This window comes from Saimiri boliviensis, chromosome 9, assembly GCF_048565385.1.
Source record: "Saimiri boliviensis isolate mSaiBol1 chromosome 9, mSaiBol1.pri, whole genome shotgun sequence".
In the NCBI taxonomy this organism is placed as follows: domain Eukaryota; kingdom Metazoa; phylum Chordata; class Mammalia; order Primates; family Cebidae; genus Saimiri; species Saimiri boliviensis.
In genome coordinates this window covers 43,172,958-43,197,034 of record NC_133457.1, presented here as the reverse complement: position 1 = coordinate 43,197,034, position 24,077 = coordinate 43,172,958, and the positions used below count along the sequence as shown (strand labels likewise).

General features: G+C 38.9%; 1 long non-coding RNA gene and 1 pseudogene across 2 annotated transcripts in view; both read left to right on the top strand.

The window, feature by feature from the left end:
- LOC141585630 (uncharacterized) overlaps positions 1–24,077 on the top strand; it is a 436,560-nt gene that overhangs the window by 155,139 nt on the left and 257,344 nt on the right. The window lies entirely within an intron of this gene.
- LOC141585629 (switch-associated protein 70 pseudogene) lies at positions 12,022–23,350 on the top strand (annotated as a pseudogene).

Below are 24,077 nucleotides of genomic sequence, written 5' to 3'. Positions count from 1 at the left end.
AATGCTGTGGAGAGGGAAACTGTCATTTATTTAACATGAAACCAGAAATTATAAGGGAGGTTTAAATCTAAGAGACTTCCTTAGAGATACTTCATCGCCTCTAAAGCAACATACAGTTCTCAGGTTGAAATATGCAAATACAGCTTGCCTGTTACCAAACTGAGAGATGCTTCTTTCTATCTAGTTCATTAGCACGTGTTGTTTAAGCACCTAGTGCTCTGGAGGGAACATACTTCTAGAATGAGGAAGGAAGAAGGAGATGGTAAAGAGCTCAATAGGTGGGTCCTAAACTCAACCCCACAAGAAAGTCACTACCACCATCACAACAACAACAAACATGACACCAGCTTGCTGAAACCCTGAATGAAACTAAATTTCTTTTTCAAATCCCGAATATTTAACCAGTAGTATGCTCTGATAATCAATTCTAATCAAACAAAATCTATGTCTTCTAAAATTATCAAACCGTATTAAACTTGGAGGAACGTCTGCTAAGACAAAGCTAATATTTTAATGTTTTATTTGCTAGAGAAACCCATTTTCTTGTGTGTACATTGGGTCTCATGAGTGGTGAAGGCCATTGAGTTAGACATTGTCAAGAGACTCACAATAGCATACTAGGTTTGGCTGGGTATCCTCCTGGACTAATTATTATGTCTTCGGAGAGAAGGAATCTCCACATTACCAGGGAACCTGAAGCTCTTTACCTGTTCACTTAGGATTCAACAGTTTCAACCCTGAAGTGATCTCGTTCAATGCGCAAATCAAAAGACTAAGAGCTTTTACAGTGTAATAGACATTATTTTGACTGTAGATGTTTCCATCAGCTTCTGGCTGGCTTTCTCATTGCCCTATTTCCTCTGGAAAAGTAAGGTGGGTTATGTTTCCAGTTGACTTATTTAAGTTATCACTGGATTCTCTCCATAATGGAGAAGAAGTCATCCTACAATCTGCTGTTGCTACAATCTTTACAGAAAATTGTGAATAATCCATTTGAGGAATATCATGTGCTGATTCATTAAATATTTCTTGAAGCTACAAGTTAACAGCGTTTTCTAACTCTCCACACCGAAATTGGCTCTGAAAAATTTGTTAAGGATTTATAGTTTCCATTTCTCTGTGAAAATAGTATCTAAGTATATGTATTTGCATTTTGGGGCAGTTGTTTATACTCTAGCTTGTACCAAAACTATTTTGCCTTTGTAAGTATACTTCATTCCACATTTACCTTTTACGTCATCCAATTGTAGGCATTCAGAAACTATATCCTATAGGCCAAATCCACCTGTTCTCATGGATTTTTTTGTTAGGATACAAGTACAAGCATTTGCTTATTCATTGTCTATGGCTGTTTTCAGTATCAGAGTAGATAGGTGTGACAGAGGCTGCATGGCTGTTGAAACAAAGAAAAAAAATTTACTACCTGGTCCTTTACAGAAAGCAAATTACATTTGCCAACGCCTTATCTGGTATAATCATTCCAAACACAGATACTCACTGCACAGATTTATAGAAAGTAAAGTGTAGTATGCTCTGTTGAATATATTCTAAATCCATGTCATATCTTAGAAGACATTAAAGAAAATTATTCTTGACAGCTGTTTTTTATTCTTGAAGTCTCATTAATTAAAAGCTTTTATGTACAATACAGTAAACTCCCAGTAATACATGCTTCATAATTACAAAAATTCAGATGTTCTCATGTAAAAACTCATGCCTTCTAGTTGCATAAAAAGTTGAAGATAGTCAATGAAATTTACAATCACTGAATGTATGCTCTGTGCTTATTAATATATTTTGTATTAGGATGGGAAGGGGGAAGAAGCAGTAATGTGTTCCTGCATTTCAAAGAGTTACAATATAGATGAAGAGATAGAATCTTAACAGTTTCTTCCATAATTGAAGTGTACAAAAAAATGAAAAGCACAGAGAAGCCAGAATTCTGAGCTTTCACTTATTATCAGTAATTTATCATTAATTACAAACATTGGTTGAGCACCAGTGCTGGCCCACACCCTTTGGTTTGCCTGAAGTCTGATATTATACAAAGTAAGCCATGGTGTGTAGTCTCAGTAAGCTTTAGCTAAAGAGATAATTATTAGAAGAGAAAAAAATTAGTCTTTAAAATAGTTCTTAGCTGTCTATGGCCAACTAACTTGAATGTGCCTGATCTTGTCTGTTATTAGCCGTATCTTCCAATAGCAGTCTTAAAGTATTTCTCTTGAACATCAAAGTTCTGTTTCAAAAATGGTGAAAGGGCTCAATTTGAAGGAGAAAGAGAGGTCAAAATTTTATCTTTGATTTTAGACTATTGGCTTTCAAAATTTGCTGCCTATTGAAATTCCTGAGTGATTCTAATGCACAGCCAAAGATGTGAACCACTGGTCTAGAGTAATTCTTCTTGAACTTTAAAGTGCATCAGATGACCTGAGGATCTTGTTGAAATGCAGATTCATAAACAGTAGGCACAGGGTGGGGTCAGATGATACTGATGGTGCTGGTCCATGGAACACATTTGGAGTAACGAGAGCTGTGATTTGGAGTGTGTGTGGGCGTGTGCATGTCTGCATGACTGCAATGTGTGCATGTATGTATTCCTAATATGGCTGTTATTATTCTCTCTAAAAATACAACTTGCCTTTTTTCTGGGTTTCAAATACATAATGGCACACTCAACCAGAGGTGGTTTTCATTCTTGATTATGGAAGATTCCTAATGAACTCACAGGCAGAAGGACCCCTCCCCTGCTGGCTCATGCACCCCAGAAGCCTACTTAGGCCATCAAGACAGTTCTCTTTGCTGTTAGCTCAGGTTTCTGCTCAGATAAGCTTGTGCTGCTGGCTCTAGAGGGGCCTCACTGATAATGGTATCTGAGGGCATTCAATTAGCACATTTCAGGTTTCTCTGGTCATAGACACCTCATAATTTCTTCACTAATGCAGCTGGATCTTTTTCTTTTTCCAAATCATTAGGCATCCCTTCCATGTTACTTTTCACTTTTCAGCCTGTAGTGGATAAAGATTTTATTTTAATACTTAACACATTTGTGTGTTAGGGTAATTTAGGAAGAAACCAGGTGCTAACATGTTTTAAAAGAGGAGTTTCATTTTCCTGAATTTTACTAAGACATTGATCCTACCTCCTGTTTGACTTGAATTAGCGTATGAAGCCTTGACCATTAATAAACAGGTGTGGTGAAGGCTGTGTCTGGAGATGGAAACTGAGTCTGGGAAGATAAAGAGGAGAAAAGGATGGGGACAAAGAGAGAAGGGTTCTCAGACTCATGCCTGAAGTGCAGGTGTAAAAACCCTTCTTTTTGGGGAAAGGTCACAGGTAACGAGTTATTCATTTTGCTCATTTTGCCTTAAATTCTGGTCTTTTAGGAAAGACAATCCTGGAAACAAAAGTAAGATCTGGTAATACTTCCTCTGATGTGAGCTGGGTGAGAAGACTCCCCATTTCAGAGCTTCTCACACTTGACATGCACAAGAATCCTTTGGAAGATCTTATTTAAAATGCAGATTCTGATTAGTTAGGTCCAGGTGGGGTCTGAGTTTGTGCATTTCTAATGAGCTTCCTGGTGATGTGGATGCCCCTGGTCTGAGAACCACACTTTGAGATGCAAGGCATCATTGACATGCACCTGGGGCCCCAGTTCTCAACCTTGGCTCCTCATTAGAATCACTTGAGAAAGTTTCAAAACCCTAATGCTCAGGCTACACCTTAGACCTATTATTAAATTAGAAATCCATGATATGGGACTCACACATTAGTAATTTCGAAAGCTCGAAAGCTTTTTGAGTGACTCCTATGTGCAGCTGTCTAGGCTGAGGAAGATGTGAAGACAGCAAGAATCAATTTTCAAAGGATGGTGCCAGAACCATCAGTATAGTTAGCAGGGTCATCTAGGAGATTGTCAGAAATGCCTTGGACCCTGCCCTATACCTGCTTAATTAGAAATTCTAGAGCTAGGGACCTGTAATCTGTATATATAAATAGAGATAGATTCATATATATATAAAATATGATCTGTGCATTCTAATACATGCTAAAATTTAAGAACCACCACTTTATATATTCAGCCTCTCAGACTGCTGTGATAGTAGGAATAAATACGTTATAAATATAATATGATTCCATGTATTCTCTGTTGAGAAGTAGCGGTAGAACTCACTTCCCAGCTTGCCATTTGCTAGATAAAACACCAAGCAATTGACTTACATCTCATTTAGTGGCACAACATTCCTGACAGGTAAACACTACTGTTTTTTCGTAACACAGATGAGGAAACAGAAGATTACAGAGGTTAGGCAATTTGCCAAAAGTCACAGAGGAGGTAAATTAGGATTCCATCCCAGGCCTTTCTGAGAACAGGTGCTGTCTTCTAATCTAGGCTAGGTTTCGTTGGGGACTAAACAGAAGTGTAATTCACTTACCGTGGAACCACTTTGAATATGTAAGCCATGCTAGATGTCAATCTACTTTTGTTTAGAAAGCACTCCTTATATATATGAACTCATGAGTTAGTGGGCTTCAGAGAGGGAAACTGGCCATTACTGCACAGATGGATTCATTCTATGGCAGGTTAAATACCTTGTGCCATGAGTAAACTGCTTTCTCAGGAATTGGAAGATGCGTGGCAGAATGAAAGATTTTCAGAGGAAATTACATGTAAAATGATACCTAAAGGATGTCCATAAATACAAAGATGCTGGGAGTTGGATGTGAGAATGTTTCAGAGAGAAGAGAGACCAGCATATTCAGAAATCTGAGAAATAAGAGAGTTTGGCTCTCCAGTGTTGGGGTATTACTTTGATTTATAAGAGGAAATAAATTCCTTTTGTAACTGCTATAGTTTGATCAAAAGCATTAGCTGGATTTTTATTTAAAAGCTGTTACTTTGTACCAAAGTAACGAATTTCTTGTGAGAGTTGGTTGGTGATACACAACCAAATTATTTTGTTTTAGTGCATGTCTTTTGCTGAACTAGAATGAACACTGTAATGGTTTCTGCTTGTTTGGTTGGTTGGCTTTCAGATCAAGAAGTAGAAGAAGGTTCACAGGTTAATGAAATAATTTTTAGGAAAATCACAAGTCTCAAATGTCAAAATTTAACTGTTAGTCATTTTGAATCCGATAATCCATGGCTGGGGTCTGATGGCTTTGTCTGAAGCAACAGCAAATACGGGAATTGATATATAAAAGCTGCAGCTTCCTTAACCCTTGGGTGGAATAACTCTGAACATGTGCTCTACTCTGTTACCCAGAGTTTCCCCATGGGATTAAGGTACAGTTGCCCACAGTGGTAACTGTTCTATTATGCACCGTCTATTTACTGCCTGCCTTTCTCATTTTCCCACTTTGGTGGTTTTTGCCCCTCCCAAATATACTACTTGCATTTGATTTCTTGTCTCTTTCTGGGGAACCTAAATTAGGGCAGTTAGAGTACACAAGAACTCATGATATGAGGTATGGGGGTCTGGCTAGGCATGGAGAGGAAGAGGCAAGCCCTAGTTCTGGGCCAGGGCAGTGTTAAACAGAAGAAAGGTGTGAATGATAAAGGAAGGAGGTCAGATGTCAGGATTCCCATTTCCCTCACTCCTTGTCCTGCATTTAAAGTGACAGGACAATGGAAATATTTAGATTTGTCTAGGATATCCCTGAGACACCAAAATTAGTGGTCTACTTCCCTAGGTAAAGCCAAGATCTTGGGAAGTATCCCCTATTCATCTCTGCACCATGTCCTCATGGAGTGGGAAAGAAAGTACACCACTGAATAACAGAGGAACTAGAGAGACTAGACTGAGGAGGTGGGCTTGCTCCCCCTGGCCTGCATCTGGCATAAAGGGCATACAGATATTCCTACATGTCCTGATGGGGGGACACAGAATTTAAGAGACAGAAGGTAGACTGGCATACACCTTGCGACGCTCAGAGTTTGCAACATTTGAAGGCTTCATAAACAGAGTCAATAGACCAGGACCACAGCCTCTAGTAGTAGGCCAGCAGTAAGCTCCAAATGGCCAGTTAGGACCTGATTGCTCTTCAGCCCATGCAGTTGGTTAGGCCAGCCATCCTAAGGTAGGACCTCCAGGAATCCAAGAACTAACATGAGTCTGGAGTGTTCATTCGCCACTGGTGCTAATCATATGCATTCTAGACACCAAATTCAAGAGGAGCAAGGGGAAAGAGAGGAACCTAAAAGACTGAGTGTATAGCTGAAAGACACTATACATTCAAAGAGTCTGATATTTAATGTTTTATCTTTGTTGGAAAACCCTGAAGAACAAGATTTGACTAGCTTTAAATAAAAAAGGTAAAATTTCTTCGTACATCTTAAGAACAGTATGAGAATATTTATGATGCACTACATAACAATTGGAGATAAGAGGCATAAAGTACCCAACCAACCTACCTGGCCCATGATAAGACTTCAGTGTTTGGTGGCTGTTGTCATTAACACCATAATTGATGATCTCAGGGGCCCCTGCTGTAATGAAAATCTAGTAGTAGCTGATCTAGGGGAGCAGGAAGAATCACAAATCTTAGTTCTATTGTGATTCTTTCAAACATCCTGAGTCAGAGTCCTAAGGATCCGGATTCTAAATAATGGTCTTTCAGTTAGACTGGTTGATGGAAATATATAAGTTCTGGGGCACTGGTTGATGGAAAATATAAGGCAAATCTGTTCCACGTCTAAGACGTTGATTTGAATGGCCAGTATTGAAGAACTTGTATCAAAACCTACGTATATTGAAGAGTTTGGTTTGGAACTCTCTTGTATTGAAGAGCTGATATTCAAGTTAACTAAGCCAGCCTAAGCCTCAATCAGGACTGAATACAGAGATCATTTGCATGCTATTTCTTCCATTAGTTTTAAATTCAACACCACAAGAGGCATGAAACAGCAACAACAAAGGCCGTAACATGCAGCTGAAAGATTTCTGTCCAGTTTCTTGCCTTCTTCTTGCTGCTGAAGGCAGATTAAGAAGGCATCATTTTCTCTGACATATGCAGTGTACAGTCACCTTGCCTATTAGATAGATTCAAACAGGGCAAAAGAATACTGAGGGAGGGATGGGCTTAAGGGAAAATTTGCATATACATTTCCATTAGGGTTAAAAACATTTAAATCCACATTACCCTGGACCATAAGATAATGAATGCACCATTATGGACAAGGCTTAGCGTGTGTTGCTGCTGCATTTGGCAGGTTCAAGTCTTGCTCTGGGTGTAATATTTGGTGACTCATTTTTCCTCAAGCATAGAGTAATAGGCTTTAACTTTGCTAAGCTTTTCTGCCAGCCCTTCACCCCCTGCTGTTCCATTATATTGAACTTGTAAGCAGGACGCTCTGTCCGGCTCACCCAGATTACCACTGCAATACGGCCCCGCTGAGGGGCTGGTGTCAGGATAAGTGTCAGGGAGGGAGCTCCCCATCTTGGCATGCTGTTCTCATCTTATTAAATTCAGCTTTGTGGAAGCAGGGAGCCCGCCTCTCAGTCACACTGGCTCAAGTGTGATCCAACTGCTACTGTCAGACAATATGAAAATAGGAACCACCACAGCTAATGGCAGGTGCTGCTTCACAGCTGAAAAAAAAAAGAGGTCTGAGGGGAGGTTTTATTATTATTATGATTTTATGAGCCTGGGTGAGTGTGCCATTTTACTCTTGCAGACATTTCACTAGATTGAAGGCCTGATTCAGAGAGCCGAATGTTTTTGGGAGGTGAAACAAGATCGCGCACTTTCAGCATATTGGGGAATCCAAGTTAGAGCATTGCTTTTATTTGCATTCATTGTTGTAGGTTCTAGTGGATCATTCTTAAATCCCTGAGAATCAAGAATGTCCTAAAAATCCTAAATTGTGTCACTAAGAATTTTGTCTTAGTGCAACAAGGAGACAAAGGCTCTACTTAAAAGGATGAAAACATCTAACAAAATGGAAAATCTAGGTCTGAAATAAGTTACTGTGTAGGTTTGAGAGTCCCAACTTCAATCCACATATCTGCCTTAACATGTGTTTTGGTTATAAATTGCTGCAGAACAAACTACTTCAATATGTGTGGCTTAAAACACCAATTTCATTATGTTTTATATTCTGTGGTTTGGCATTCTGAAGAATGTCTATTTGAATGAACAAAGTCAGCCTAAGCTTCAACAAGGACCGAACTCAGAGGCCATTTTGCACACTGTTTCTCCCATTGTTTTTAAATAGGCTCTGTTAGATAGTTCTTCTGCTGGTCTCACATAGGGTCTCTTTGTGGGCAGATTGATCAGATTGTGATCAGATTGTGGGCAAGGCTTGAACACCCAGGATTCTCCTCTCATGAGTCTGATAGACACCCTGGCAAGGATGCCTAAGTCTGGGACTGTAGCTGGTAAAGGCAGGGGGAAGACATTGCTGATTCCTTTCTCTCTTTCCACTGGCCTCTACATGTGGTGTCTCTCCATGGTCTTTCCAGCAAAGTAGCTGGACATCTAACACTGTGACTCAAAGCTACTGACCTTCTTACAGACTTAGGCCTTGTGACTGTCTGACTGTCACTTCTCCTGCATCCTATCAGTTGAAGGAAGTCATGGGCCCACCAGTCCAGATTCAGTGGGCAGGAACACTGGAAAGTATGGTTCACTGAGGGCTGTTATTAGAGACCAGCTAATGTGTCATGTTATGTATTTTGGTCTTCAGCCACCAACAATATAGTGATGTTATCAATCCTGCATGATAAACTGTGTCATATAACTTTTTCAATTGAATGCAAGTGTAAGCCGCTAGGATTTGCTGTCTATGAATTGGAGTTCCATCATGGTACAAAGTACATTTTGAGGTAATCTAGACTCTACTTAGTTAAGGTATATGGTTGGATAGAGAATGAGAAAGGAAGAATGTTGGAAGCCAAGTCACTAAGTGCTTGAGCCAGGATGAAGCCATACCTATATCATTCAACAGCTTCCTTAAAAAGTAACACTGAGTCTATTAGGCATAATAATTTAGAAATCTGAAAGAGGGGGATTCCAGAAATACAGTGACCCAAATGCAGCCCTTTGACTTCCTCACCACTTCCAATCTGTTAGTCCCCACCTGACTGATATGGAACACTCTTCTTTATCCGAGTGAGCATCTGGAGACCAGCTTTGTAGAACCCCAGGAAATAATTTGCTTTGTGAAGGTTGGTGGACCCTAGGGAGAAGGACTGATTGGCCTTTCATGAGAGTACCAGGTATCTCTGGTTTCCAAGAGGCCAAGGAGTATAACAGGAGGACAAAGTATCAAAGAAAACAGAGCCTGGGGAGCAAAGAGTTCCCCAATATAGTAGAGGGTAGCCTGCTACCTGCTGCTAGAGAGCCATTAGGTGTTGTTAAAGAGAATGGAGATATCTTTATTTACCCCCAATGGGAGAGCTGCCATTGACCAAACAACCTGAGCCGCTAGAAGACTTAGCAAATATTTTATCTTAGTCATTTTTTGATGCCACAACTGAATACCACATAGTGGGTAATTTATAAAGAAAAAAATATTTCTTACAGTTCTGGAGAGGCTGGGAAGTCCAAGATCAAGGTGCAGATATCTGGTGAGGGCCCTCTTCATGCATCTGGAAATGGTAGAAAGTGTTAGGGCTAGAGGGAATGGGTGTGGTGTCCTCAATGGCAGAAGGGTAGAAGAGAGTGAACCACTTCCCTTTTTATAGTGTGTTAATCCATTCATGATGGTGGATTCCTGATAACCTAAATACATTGCAAAAGGCCCCGCTCTCAACATGGTTGCACTGCAGTTAAAGTTTCTAACACTAGAACTTTGGGGGAAACACTCTACTAAAAATATAAAAATTAGCCAGGCGTGGTGGAGGGCACCTATAATCCTAGCTACTCAGGAGGGTGAGGCAGAGAATTACTTGAACCCAGGAGATGGAGGTTTTAGTGAGCCAAGATCACGCCACTGCACTCCAGCCTGGGCGACAGAGTGAGATTCCATCTCAAAAGAAAATAATAATAATAGAATTAGTTAGAAAATTTGGTAAGCTGGCTGTATACATGACAAATATTTTAAATAATCTATACCTCTCATAGATCCTAGCCTTGAGTATCCCAAATGGGAATGGAAAACATTTCACACACAGCAAAAACAAAAACAAAGCATTTAAGAATATGTTAAGCATGACAAGGTAAAGGAATCAAAAAATCTTATTGATGGACATAACACAAGATCCAAATGTATAGAAATCCATATATTCTTAAATTGGACAATTTAAAATCACAAAAACATTTTTCCCAAAATTATTTAAATTTAAATTCTCTTCAACTCTAATAAAAAAACAATTTTCTGCTTTAAATTTAGATAACATTATCTTACAATTTTTTGCTAAAGAAGAAATCCTTAAGAATAACCAAGCTAATTATGCAAAGTGAAGGTAGTTGCCTACTACTGTAAACTGGATAAGATCTCATTATGCAGACTCACTATAATTCATTAAACCTTTTTCTACTAATGGTTAATTCATTGAAATCAATACTCATTCTTGTACACCTGTCCCTATGTACTAGTGCATATATTTACTGTGATGTACCTAGGAAGAGTATTTGCTGGATTGCCCATACATCTATGAACTCAGTTGGGATAAGAAATTACTTTCTTGTTGCATTGTTAGCTGATGTAAAATGGGCATCATTGTACCTCCTCAATACCTCTTTGTTTCTTCTTTTTTTTTTTTTGTAGAGGATATTTAATGAATTTTCATTGGATAAATGTAAACAAACCCTTTCAAAGAAGCCCTTCCTTCAAAATTTAGAAAGGGTACGAATTCAAGAAAGTTTTTTTTTTCTTTTTTTTTTTTGAGACGGAGTTTTGCTGTTGTTACCCAGGCTGGAGTGCAATGGCGCGATCTCGGCTCACCGCAACCTCCGCCTCCTGGGTTCAGGCAATTCTCCTGCCTCAGCCTCCTGAGTAGCTGGGATTACAGGCACACGCCACCATGCCCAGCTAATTTTTTGTATTTTTAGTAGAGATGGGGTTTCACCTTGTTGACCAGGGTGGTCTCGATCTCCTGACCTCGTGATCCACCTGCCTCGGCCTCCCATAAGTGCTGGGATTACAGGCTTGAGCCACCGCACCCGGCCCTCAAGCAGGTTTTAAAAACAAAAATATACGCATGAATTGAGCCTCAGCTCTTCCTACTGTGTTTGAAAACTTTTTGAAAAGCTTCAAAACAACAAAAATGAGAATAAACCTTCGAACATAGATTACCAAGATATTTGTTTTGCTTACTCACAAAGCCTTTTGTACTCTCTTGTACATAAATTATTTTAGCATTCTGAAATATTTCAATCATACATAGAAGCTTAACAAGTAAAATATATAACTACCTTTGTAACAACTATTCAACTGTGTCAAACCGTCACATTTTACCGTATTTCTTTAGAATTTTAAAATAAGACATTTTAAATACAATTGAATCTACTGTTTCTTCCTCTCCAATCTTATTCCCCTCCCTCCTTTTTTCTCTCTTCTAGAGGAAAATTACTCTGAATTTGGAGTTTATAATTATGCAACTTTTATAGGTTTATTATATTTGTATGTGATATAAGAAATAATATTTAGAACATTTCTTAATGTTTTCTTACTCTATAAAAATAGTCTCATACAGTGTCATTCTTCTTGCTCTTCTCGGACAATATTTTGTTTCTGAGATTTTGCTATTTGATAAACATAACTGAATCTAGTTGAACAACTATTTAGTATTATAAATATGAAACTTAGCAATTCTCTTAAATACAGTTTTATTGTTTCCAGCTTTTTCCTATTGCAAGCTATAGTACAGTAATCATTCTTGAACAATGTCGAAGCGGTTAAGAGAATTCAGTCATCTTCTATTAAATTTCTATTAAAGAGATTTGCAAAAATGTAAAATAGTGCCACTTTTCACACTGATTTTGTTATTTGGGAAAATATAGTTATTTTCCATAAAGATATGTTATTTAACAATATTAATGATATTAATAGTTAAAATTGACTTTATTACTGTTATTTCAAAATGAATAGGTATCTAAATTTCTCAGTTTTCATTTCTAATTTAGTAACAATTAATAGATAAAACTCACATAAACAATAGCCCTTTAGGGTTCTCAGTGATTATTAAGAATGTAGAAGAGACCAAAAAGTTGGGGAATCTTTGTATATTTTTTACAGATTGTGTGTGTGTGTGTGTGTGTGTGTGTGTGTGGTGTGTGTGTGTGTGTGTGTGTATGTGTGTGTGTGAACATATTTTCATTTCTCTTGGATAAAAACCTACAAGTGAAAAATTTGGGTGAAGAATAGATGTTAAATTTTCTCACTGCTGCTCAGTTTTCCAACGTGGTTATATGCTTTTATATTTTCTCTAGTTATTTATGAGAATTGTTACATAATTTTGCAAAATTTGCTTTTTTAATTTGTCTTTTTAGTCATTCCAGTGGCAATGCAATAACAGCTCATTGTGGTTTTAATTTGAGGATGTCATTCTAGTGACTCTCTCCTCTACGCTAAACCTTAAGCATATATTGTTAAAAACGCAAAAATTCCAGGGAAAGTATTATAGATTATCAGTGCTGGTCTTTTGTCCTTGCTCAGCATTATTTTTTAGGTTGTTATCCTAAATTACAAATAATGAGGATACAAGCAATAAAGTGATTGCTAAGGTGTAAAGATAGTACCATCATAGTGCATCACAGGTAGCATTGCCTTGGTTGCCTTGGCTGAGACTAAGTTTTGATGAGAAGGTCTTTTTAACAGTTCTAGAAGTATGTAATATAGGACATGGCGTAAAGGTGCTGCACAAAAAAAAACTCACGAAACCAGTATAATGAAACTGTACCAGATTGGAGGTCCAGTAGACTTGAGACTGAATCCAAGTCACTCTAGGAGGATTTTAGCCTTTCTGAATCTCAGCTTGTCATTGGTGATATGACGTTAATAAAACCTAAATTTCAGAATTGTTGAGAGGATTAAATAAGATTAAAATAATTTACTTATGAAAATAATAAGGCATAGAGTGGTTTCTCAAATAATCTCCTATTTCAATCAAGTTCACATTTCCTATCCCTGCCTTCAGTGATGCTGAGAGGCTAAAAGATTTCGGAGCATCAGGTGGTGTGAGCTGTGAAAGGAATGTCGATCCATGCAGTATGACGGTGCTGAGTGGTCCAGCACTGGCGTATGAGAGAAAGTAAGTTTCCTGAAGAGACTTGGCCAAGACTGACTATCTTTTCCCAACCCATTTCCTCTTTCTCTTGGGAAGAGTTAAACCGTGTTTCTCATGTTTCTCATTACAGTTATCTGTGGCCAAGTGACTGAGTTCTAACCATTGAAATGGAAGGCCCCTGATGTCCTAGCATATAATAGAACTACAACATGGGAGGGCCCAATTTCCACAATGAAAAGTTACATGAGCTAGCAGTAAACTTTTATTATGTTAATTCAAAGACATATTAGCATTGTTTGTTCCAGCGCTCTCCTACCTTGGCTAGGTAGAACAGATGACACTATTTAGAACTCTCTATAGAGCTGCCAGAAGTTTAACTTGGTGCCTTTCAGGTGTTAAATAAATACTTGTTGAGAGGCGTGGAGGAGCTGGCTGGCCAGGAGGGGTTGGCGGGGCAGCAGGCCAGAGACCATGGGAAGCCTCAGGGGTGAGCCGCTCAAAGCCATCTTGCATGCCTTCACTGCACTCAACCATGACCACAGTGGCAAAGTCTCCAAGTCCCAGCTCAAGGTCCTTACCCATAACCTGTGCATGGTGCTGAAGGTTCCTCATGACCCGGTTGCCCTTGAAGAACACTTCAGGGATGATGATGAGGGGCCAGTGTCCAACCAGGGCTACGTATCTTATTTAAACAAGTTCATTTTGGAAAAGGTCCAAGACAATTTCAACAAGATTGAATTCAACAGGATGTGTTGGACCCTTTGTGTCCAAAAAAAAAAAAAAAATACTAATAAAGAATCCCCTGCTCATTACAGAAGATGATGCATTTAAAGTATGGGTTATTTCCAACTTTTTATCTGAGGCCAAGTATCCATTAATTATTGTGACAGAAGAGATCGAATACCTGCTTAAGAAGCTTACAGAAGCTATGGAAGGAGGTTGGCAGCAAGAACAATTTGAACATTATAAAGTCAACTTTGATGACAGTAAAGATGGCCTTTCTGCGTGGGAACTTATCAAGCTTATTGGAAATGGACAGTTTAGCAAAGGCATGGATTGGCAGACTGTGTCTATGGCAATTAATGACGTCTTTAATGAACTTATATTAGATGTATTGAAACAGGGTTACATGATGAAAAAGGGCCACAGACGGAAAAACTGGATTGAACGATGGTTTGTACTAAAACGCAACATAATTTCTTACTATGTAAGTGAGGACCTAAATGATAAGAAAGGAGACATTCTCTTGGATGAAAATTGCTGTTTAGAGTCCTTGCCTGACAAAGATGGAAAGAAATGACTTTTTCTCATAAAATGTTTTGATAAGACTTTTGAAATTGGTGCTTCAGATAAGAAGAAGAAACAGGAGTGGATTCAAGCCATTCATTCTACTATTCATCTGTTGAAGCTGGGCGCTGGGCAGCCCTCCACCACACAAAGAAGCTTGACAGCGTCTGAAGGAACTCCGGAAGAAGCAACTGGCTGAACAAGAGGAACTGGAGCGACAAATGAAGGAGCTCCAGCCGCCAACGAAAGCAAGCAGCTGGAGTTGGAGGTGGTGTGGAAGAAACAAGGAAGCAGCATCTCGTGCAGCAGAAGAGGAAAAGAAAAGCCTTCAGACTCAAGTGGAACTTCAGGCCATGTTCAGCACAGAGCTGGAAAGAGAGAAGCTTATCAGACAGCAGATGGAAGAACAGGTTGCACAAAAGTCCTCTGAACTGGAACAGTATTTACAGCAAGTACGGGAGCTGGAAGACATGTACCTAAGGCTGCAAGAGGCTCTTGAGGATGAGAGACAGGCCCGGCAAGATGAAGATACAGTGCGGAAGCTTCAGGCCAGGTTGCTGGAGGAAGAGTCTTCCAAGAGGGCTGAACTAGAAAAGTGGCACCTGGAGCAGCAGCAGGCCATCCAGATGACTGAGGCAGAGAAGCAGGAGTTGGAGAATCAGTGTGTCCTGGAGGAGCGGGCCCTGCAGAAGGCCATGGAGCAGCTGGAGCAGCTGGAGTTGGAACGGAAACAAGCACTTGAGCAGTACTAGGAAGTTAAAAAGAAGCCGGAGATGGCAACTAATAAGACCAACAGCTGGAAGGACAAAGTGGCCCATCATGAAGGATTAATTCGACTGATAGAACCAGGTTCAAAGAACCCTCAGCTGATCACTAACTGGGGACCTGCTGCTTTCACTAAGGCAGAACTTGAAGAGAGAGAGAAGAACTGGAAAGAGAAAAAGACCACGGAGTGACTGAGCTTGCCGGCTCACATCACATCAGTTATGTAGATACTGCATGGTGGGAGAGCTTTACGCTAAAGACAAAAGAAACAGCTTTGGGAGCCGGGCGCGGTGGCTCACACCTGTAATCCCAGCACTTTGGGAAACCCAGGTGGGTGGATCGCCTGAAGTCAGGAGTTCAAGACCAGCTTGAACCTGGTGAAACCCTGTCTCTATTAAAATAGAAAAAAAAATTAGCTGGGCATGGTGGCAGGCGCCTGTAATTCCAGCTACTTGGGAGGCTGAGGCAGGAGAATCACTTGAACCCAGAAGGCGGAGGTTGCAGTGAGCCGAGATCATGCCGCTGCACTCCAGCCTGGGTGAGAGTGAGATTCCATCTCAAAGAAGAAAAAGAAACGGTTTGCTACTTTTAAGTCTTCTTCCTTCTGTGCCTCTCTCAGTGGGTCAATATCCTAAGGAAGCCTTATTATTTATCTTTCGGCTAATAAGGGCTACCTGAAAAGGGGGAAAAAAAGTCTGTATTGTCAAGCTGTTTGTTTACTCTTTCTTTGAAAACTTCACCTTCTGAAAATTACCTTTTAGCTCTCTCAGATTCTTCCCCAAATGAGGCAGGGTGCAGACAGCATAGTCAGCTCTGCAGAGTTTGGTGGGGCTCACTGCCACGGGGTACTCAGGACCTCTATGGTCTGGGTGTCAGCTCTTTCCTTTGACAGCGTGTTTCCTTCTCTGAGTATGTGCGGTTAAACTAGACTGGGCAGTTTGCTTTCCATTCCCTGATACTTGACATAGAATCCCTTTGACCATTGGTGCTCTGACAGAGAAGTCACCGAGTCACTGCCATTTCCTGGTTGCCCTTTTGGAATGTGATCCTGATAGTAGGGGTTTTCTAGCTTCTACTAAGATATTTATTTCCCTAGCCATCATACACTTGACATGTTTCATTCCCGTCTCCTTTCCCCTCACCTTAAAGGAGACTACCCCTTTGCCCCATATTCTCAACCTAATTTTCTCTCATAGTCACTCTCTCTAGTCAATGATGTGCTAGTAAGTATATGCCAGGCTGTGAGAGGATTATACTGAGTAGTAGAAAGAAGCTAATTTGAAATAAAAATTATTTGGATAATTAAGAAAGCAAATTATATGCACATGGCCAATAGGAAGTTGACTGTATGTCTGCTAGTTAAATTCAAAACATCATAAAGATGATAGCATGCCAATATATTAGCCTAGCCATGATGTTAGCCTTTGTTAGACGGGTAGCATTTCTGCTTTTTCCCTTCTTCTGTGATGACAATGGAGGAAATATCCAATAGAAATAAGTTTAACAGGGAAATTGGGATCATAGTTTATATGTATCTGATTTCAAAGGAGTATTAAGGTTTTCGTACATGATCTATCTTTGGATTAAGGAGAACATTTATGAAATCAAGCCTTCTAACACTAGTTATAATTGAGAAGCAGCAGTGCCTCCATGGACAGCAATCAAGCTTAAAATTATAAATAAATATGGGGATAATTCAGTTGTTGCAAAAAAAAAGGGGGGGCAGAATGCAGTAGAATAAAGTCATTTTCTCTCTACAAGTATTAAATGAGGGCAGAAAACCTCAGGTGTTCCAAATAGATGTATACATCTAGAGAGAGTGGTATTAGAGGTTTCAGTGTATGTATTTGGAAACTGGAATATAATCCCTTATTGTCACCTTTTATGACTAGAAAATATTTGCCAATGAAGAAGTGGTCTTTAGGTATTTGACTTAAGACTTTTAGCTGTTTAATAAAAATATAATTTTATTTAATGATTTCTTGTAGTTATCTATATAAAGTTTAGATTATTGTCTAAAATATTTTTGTATCATGTGCCTTTGAAATTTGACAGCTGATTTGGGTGTTGAATTTCTGCCCAGCCATTTATCAGTATTATCATTTTAATTAGTAGCTAGCAGGTGTATTAGACCAATGAGACCTAGGCAAGAAATGGAAACTTTCCTGTGGTTTGATTACACATTACACCAGAAGACCCCAGTATCCCTCACTCCAGCATGAGGAAAAAAATATTTTACGAAGAAGCTAATCACCTATGTGAAATCTATGGGCTGGAACAGTGTGGCCTTGGGAAGTCTCTGCATAGTAGGGAGGGTGATGATAGAATATGTGAGTTTCTACTTCTAAAAGTTGTGAAATAGGCCCTGCACTTTTGCAGAATGTCCTTGGTTCCACCTGGCTTAAAACACAGCTGTAGCTGAAAACATGACCTGGGGCTTAACTACCCTAGCCCTGGGTTCTTAAAGACCTCACTGTCTGCTCCCAGCCATCAGCCTAAGGACTGCCTGCTTTCTGGTCACAGGTGGACCTTGATATGACCAAGCTGTTTTATATATGGTTGTGCAACAGGTTTCTGTTTAATGCACAATGTTACCAATTTACATCTTGGTTTCAGTGGCACTATGTCTAATAAGGGAGGCAAAATCCTTTTAAACAGTGCTTTGGCTAAGATAGATACTTGTGAATCAAAGATAGCACAGAAATGAACTAAGTAAATACCATTTGGAATTGTATTTTGATACTAATTGATTTTTTTCCTAGTATTTAAAATGGTTTTACCTGTCAAAGGGCCAACAGAACTCTTGGTTTTACTTTTGTAATTACTGTACAGAAAATTTCAGGAGTGTTTGAGTGCTTGTGATAATCAGGTGTTTTCCTTAATAAGTAGCGATATGATCATTTTCAGGAATTATGCATGAAAAAAGTTTTTAAAATGTATTTTGTGATGTGCTATGTTGAGAGGAAACCAAATATTTATTATTTTAAAACATTCATATCAAAACATTGTACAATGTAATATGCTCAACTTTCGCAAATTTTTGCTAATTTTTCTAAGATATATTAAACATATTTTGTATTTTTTAAGTAAAGTGAACCCAATAAGAAAATTTAAAATACCAGAAAAAAAATTTGTTGAATTGATCATCAAATAATAAACTAATAATTGATTAGAAAAAAATGTGTGAGTTGAAGAGTAGATGTGGGAAAAAAATAAATTGGCTTTCTTTATAAGATTGCTCCATTCTGGCCCATGCCAGAGGACACAATTTTAATTTCTTGTCCTAGTGGGCCTTAAAACTGTCTGCCCCTTCATGGGTTTATTAGGAGTTGAAAAAGCTAGGGAAGGTGACGTCCAAAGGTTATTATTAGCAGTCTGCTATTTCTCGCCCCCATACCAATTCCTCTCTTTCAAAAGATTTTATTGCACCTGGCACTAAAAAAAATTAAAACAAAATAATAAATATAATTAAAAAGATATTTCCTGGACTTGAGTTGAATCTGAGAAAAACTCTCTAGCAGTATAAACATTGAAGACAGAATAAGTCTTGAAAAGTGCTGTACAGCCTAACCCCACTTATTCACTGGTTCTCACCTCTTTAATAATCCACAAACTCAATACTTCTCGCAGAAAACCCAGCAGTCTCACCACATTTCTCCACGAACATTTCATAGCCAAGAGCTGTAATGAGGTCTCCTGCAAGTGCAGCTCCCATTATGTTTACCAAATATGTTATGGTATCTTTACCGAAAGATTCTTGTCAACAGTGTGTGTCTCTCTGGGCACAGTTTACAGGGTAATTCAGTAAACTTACACCATTTTTTTTTAATTAATCCTCTCTCAAGAAATGAGCTAATCTGTACTAGGCCTCCTTGTCAATAATGTGAATTATCTGATTTTTACTGTTTTCAAAAGCATTTTGCATATTCATAAAATGTTATTCAAATGTACAGTATTAAATGTATAGAACAGAAGACTAAGAGATGGGTTCGAAGTCAAAAGTAATTAATTCCGTTTTAGATAAGTCAGTTAGAATTGAAGTACAGACTATATGTAGATTCTGTCTTATTAATTTGAGATACTTGTAGAGAAGCCTAGGCAGTATACAGTGGACTCATAATTATTTTAGATTGTTTATGAATCCATACATTTCTGATTCACCTGAATGATAGTAAGTTAGTCATAATACCAAAAGATACAGACTTTAAGACGATTCCATTTGAAAAGTCAAATTTATAAAATATTTAATTAAGGGGCAATTATTTAATTACAAATTAACTATTTGCTTCACAGGAGTTTGGCAATTTGTCAGTAGTTTAACCAAAAAGGCTGAAGGGTTAATTTAAAGCATGAGTCAGAAACTTTCCCTGTTAAAAAATACAGTAATATTTTAGGTTTCGTGGGCCAGATGGTGTCTGTCACAACTACTCAGCCTGACCTTGTGAAGTATGTATGGAGCAAAATCAGCCATACGTGAATGAGTATGGCTGTGTTTTCCAATAAAACTTTCTTTGTGGACACTGAATTTGAATTTCATGTACTTTGATTGCATCATAAAATAAGTCTTTTTTTCAGTCATTAAAAATGTAAAACCATCTTTAGCTCCTGGGCCATACTAAAACAGGGGACAGGCTGGGTTTGGCCCACAGGAAATCATTTGCTAACCCTAATTTAAAGTATTATGAACAAGTCTCAATTGGTAATCAGAATAAAATGAAGGTAAATCATCATCAGATGTGTAGGGAAAGTAGGGATCAACATAGATGCTTCAGTTTAGAATTTAGCATTCATGGCTGGAAGGGCCTTTGGCATTGTGGTGCAGATGAGAACATAGGCAGAGAGGTCCTGGGACAAACCTCGGAGCACAGGGAGCTGCCTTGACTAAGTCTGGAAGAAAACCCATGTCTAATGTTACTTCATTGTATCTGTGCCTTTTCTTCTTTCTTTTGCTCAGATCTCAACTTGAGGAGTTTGTGGGATTTTGAATAGTATCAACCTCATCATTTTTTTCACTTACCTGTCTGCCTTAGACAATATAATTTTAAGTCATGGTTGACTCAATACACCAATATGGATTACAGGTCTCATCTCCTAGAGATTCTGACTCAGAAGTTGTAGGATGGGGCCTTGGAATCTGCATGTTTAACAAATCATCCTGGCTGGACATGGTGGCTCACGCCTGTAATCCCAACACTTTGGGAGGCTGAGACAGAAAGATTACCTGAGGTCAAGAGTTTGAGACCAGCCTGGCCAACATGGCAAAACCTGGCTCTACTAAAAATATGAAAAAAAAGTGGTGGTGCCTGCCTATAATCCCAGCTACTCAGGAGGCTGAGGCAGGAGAATTGCTTGAACTCTGGAGGTGGAAGTTGCAATGAGCCGAGATGGCGCCACTGTACTCTGGCCTGGGTGACAGAGTGAGACTCTGTCTCAAAACAAAGACAAACAAAAAAACAAAAAAAACCCCACCCAGAATGTGTGTTCTGCAACTGATGGGCAAAGTATCCGGATTACTTTCTTTTCTAGCTCAACACTGGTTTTTGTCTTCTTTTAGACCACTTCTACCTGCTCCTCCTTCTCATCCCTTGGTCTAAATATTCAGCTACAGCTTGTGTGTGATTTCTTTTTGGGGATTTCTTATGGAACAGAAGCTCAATGTGTTCATACACCCCACTGCAGCCAAAGTAATCTTTTTAAAATGCCACTCTACCCATGTTGGTACCCTGCTAGACCCTTCACTGGTTTTTCTCTGATTCAGGATATAGTTAAAACTCCTTACTAAAGCCTATCCAGTTTTGTTCCTCCTTTTTCTGCCTCATCATCCCCCCCACATTTTCACCCTGACCTTCTGTAGCTCAGCCTCTCTGACTGCCTTGTAGTCCCAAATCTTTATGCCTCTTCCTGCCACAGGGCCTTTGCACTCACAGTTTTTTCCGCTCATTCCATTTTGCATTCTTCTTCTCCTAGTTGCTTTCTACACAGGCTTCATATGTCACTTCAAGTGATATTTCCTAAGGGAAGGATGTTCTCTCCTTAGCTGTTATAAAATACTCATATACCAGGTGTCACTTACCCCAAAGGCAATTTTACACTTGTTTTTATAACTATTTGATGAAGTTTTCTCTCTCTCGCTAGACTATGAGTTCCTTGAGGACAGATTTCAAGTTAATATTTGGCTCAAATTTGTGTCTTCCAAGCCCAGCACACTGCCAAGCTCAATATTTATTTGTTGAGTTAATGAACAAGTAAATGAACGACTGAATGAATGAATGAGAGACCATTGTGGGTTATGTACTATATGCTCCAGGCAACTGAGAAAAATTGAAAAGGTGTTTTGCAGCTATGAGAGACATTAAACCTCCCATATGAAAACAACTGTGAGAAATCTGAGAGGGCTTTGTACCATCCTGCTACTAATGTATCTCTCAGCATGGTGCTACAGTTGAAAAGATCACCACTGCCTAGACCAAAGGAGAAAGGGGCAATGACACCAACCACAGCTGACAAATACAGAGGGGAAAAAGCAAGTGTAAAGGAGGAAAAATTTCTAAAGAATGAGGATTACCATAAAATTATGGTAACCAAATACAAAAAAGAAGAAAAAGAATAAGGTAGCCCAGACCTGATGTGTCAGACTTGTATATCAGGAAGTGTTGACTGGCACACAGACTTTGGTAAAAGTTGAGTGTCAGGATTCAGACTTGCTCTACCAACTTGTATTGAATGTCAAATGATGAAATGGCCTGACCTTTGTATGAATGCCTGTTCTAGATTTCAACTTCTCTCAATTAGGTATTGTAACATTTATGATATATAAACTATTAAAATATGCTCTAAAAGCATCTTTGTAACCTATTTGTTTTTCATGTAATATCGTCATTAAGCTTACTTTTCCATACATGACTACTATGGAAATGCAATCTTTCTTTTAAAAACTTGATTTTTAATAATATATAACAAACAGGTAGAGTCAAAATTAATATTTGCCACAATTTTTATTTATTTCTAGGAAAGACTACTTCATTTTCTTAGCATTTGGCACAGAGGAGGTGCTCAACAATGATGATTACTAAATGCATGATTGAAAGAGTATGCTATTTCCTTTCAAATGAAAATAACCCTCTAGCTGGAGTTTAGACCTTCATTTCACAAACTTATAGAAGTATGTGTGTTGGAACAAATCCTCTAAAGTCTATTTCCTCATGTTATTCCATATAGTTTTTTTCCAAAATATTTTCCACTGAGAGATACCTATGTTGTCTTCAAGGATTTTTAAGGTCAAAAATGTCATAGTCTCATAGAGTTATTTAGCTTTCTCTGCATAACAAACTACCTTAAAACATGACAGATTAAAAACATATTTATTTATTTTGCTCATATTTCTGTGGGGTAACAATTTTGGCTGGGCTCAGCTAGGTGGTTCTTCTGGACTCAGCTGAACTTGCTCATATACCTGCAGTCAGTTGCCAATAAGTTAGATGACTGCCTCTTGGGTTTGCTGGCTGTTGCCTGGAGCAAGGGATCAAATGAGCTCTCTCTTAACTCCAGCAGGCTAGCTCAGGGTAACTGGGAAGTATTTCAAGAGCAAGAGCAGAAGTTATAAAGTCTTTTGGGTCCTAGACTCTGAACTAGCATACCATTACTTCCACCACATCCTATTTGCTAAAGCAAGCCACAAGCTATTCTAGAATCATTAGGTAGGAACGCAGGCTCCACCGTTTGATAGCAGAGCTGCAAAGTGGCCTTCTAGAGCCATTGATACAAAGAGAGGTGCTGGATTGTGGTCATTTTTGCAATCTACTACACTCCCTAAGAAACCTCTTCTTCTCCACTATCAGAACTATTTCTTTTTTTTTTTTTTTTTTTTTTTTTTTTGATACGGAGTTTCACTCTTGTTACCCAGGTTGGAGTGCAATGGCACAATCTCGGCTTACCACAACCTCTACCTCCTGGGTTCAGGCAATTCTCCTGCCTCAGCCTCCTGAGTAGCTGGGATTACAGGTACATGCCACCATGCCCAACTAATTTTTTGTATTTTTAGTAGAGACGGGGGTTCACCATGTTGACCAGGATGGTCTCGATCTCTTGACCTCATGATCTACCCGCCTTGGCCTCCCAAAGTGCTGGGATTACAGGCTTGAGCCACCGCGCCTGGCCCAGAACTATTTCTTTATATCAAATCAAATTCATGTTTCAGCTTATTACCAACTTGTTATAGCATTCTTTGATGACAATAAAGAACAATATTCACTATCTCTTTAAGCTTTTTCTTAAGTTGAATAGCATTAATTTCCCCTTCAGTTCTCTTTTATCTTCAAAAATATGTTTGAAACTTCTGATAGTCTGAAAAATAGGTCCTTGAAAAGGAAAAATGGTTATATTTACTAGATTCCTTTGAAAGTTCTCACATCTAAGTCCTACCTCTGTCACTTACTACATGCTAAATAATTATAACAATAATAATGGCTAATTCATATATTGCCCATATTTGTATTTTTAGTGCTTTATATATAAGTCTCACAATAACCCCTTGAGGCAGGTACTTGAGTAACATAATTATTCTACCCATTTCCAGCTGGTGATGCTGTCTGTGTGGAGTTTGCACATTCTCTCCATGTCTGCGTGAGTTTTGTCTGGGTACTCCAGTTTCATCTCACATCCCAAGGATGTGCACATTAGATAACTTGAAATGTCTCAGTTGCCCTGTCTGAGTGAATGTGGGTCTGCGCACGTGTGCCCTGCAAGGGAATGCCATCCTGTCCAGGCATGAAGGTTCCTGCCTTGAGCCCTGAGCTGCTGGGATAGGCTCCAGCTGCCCATGACCCTGAACTGTAATAATTGGGCAAATAA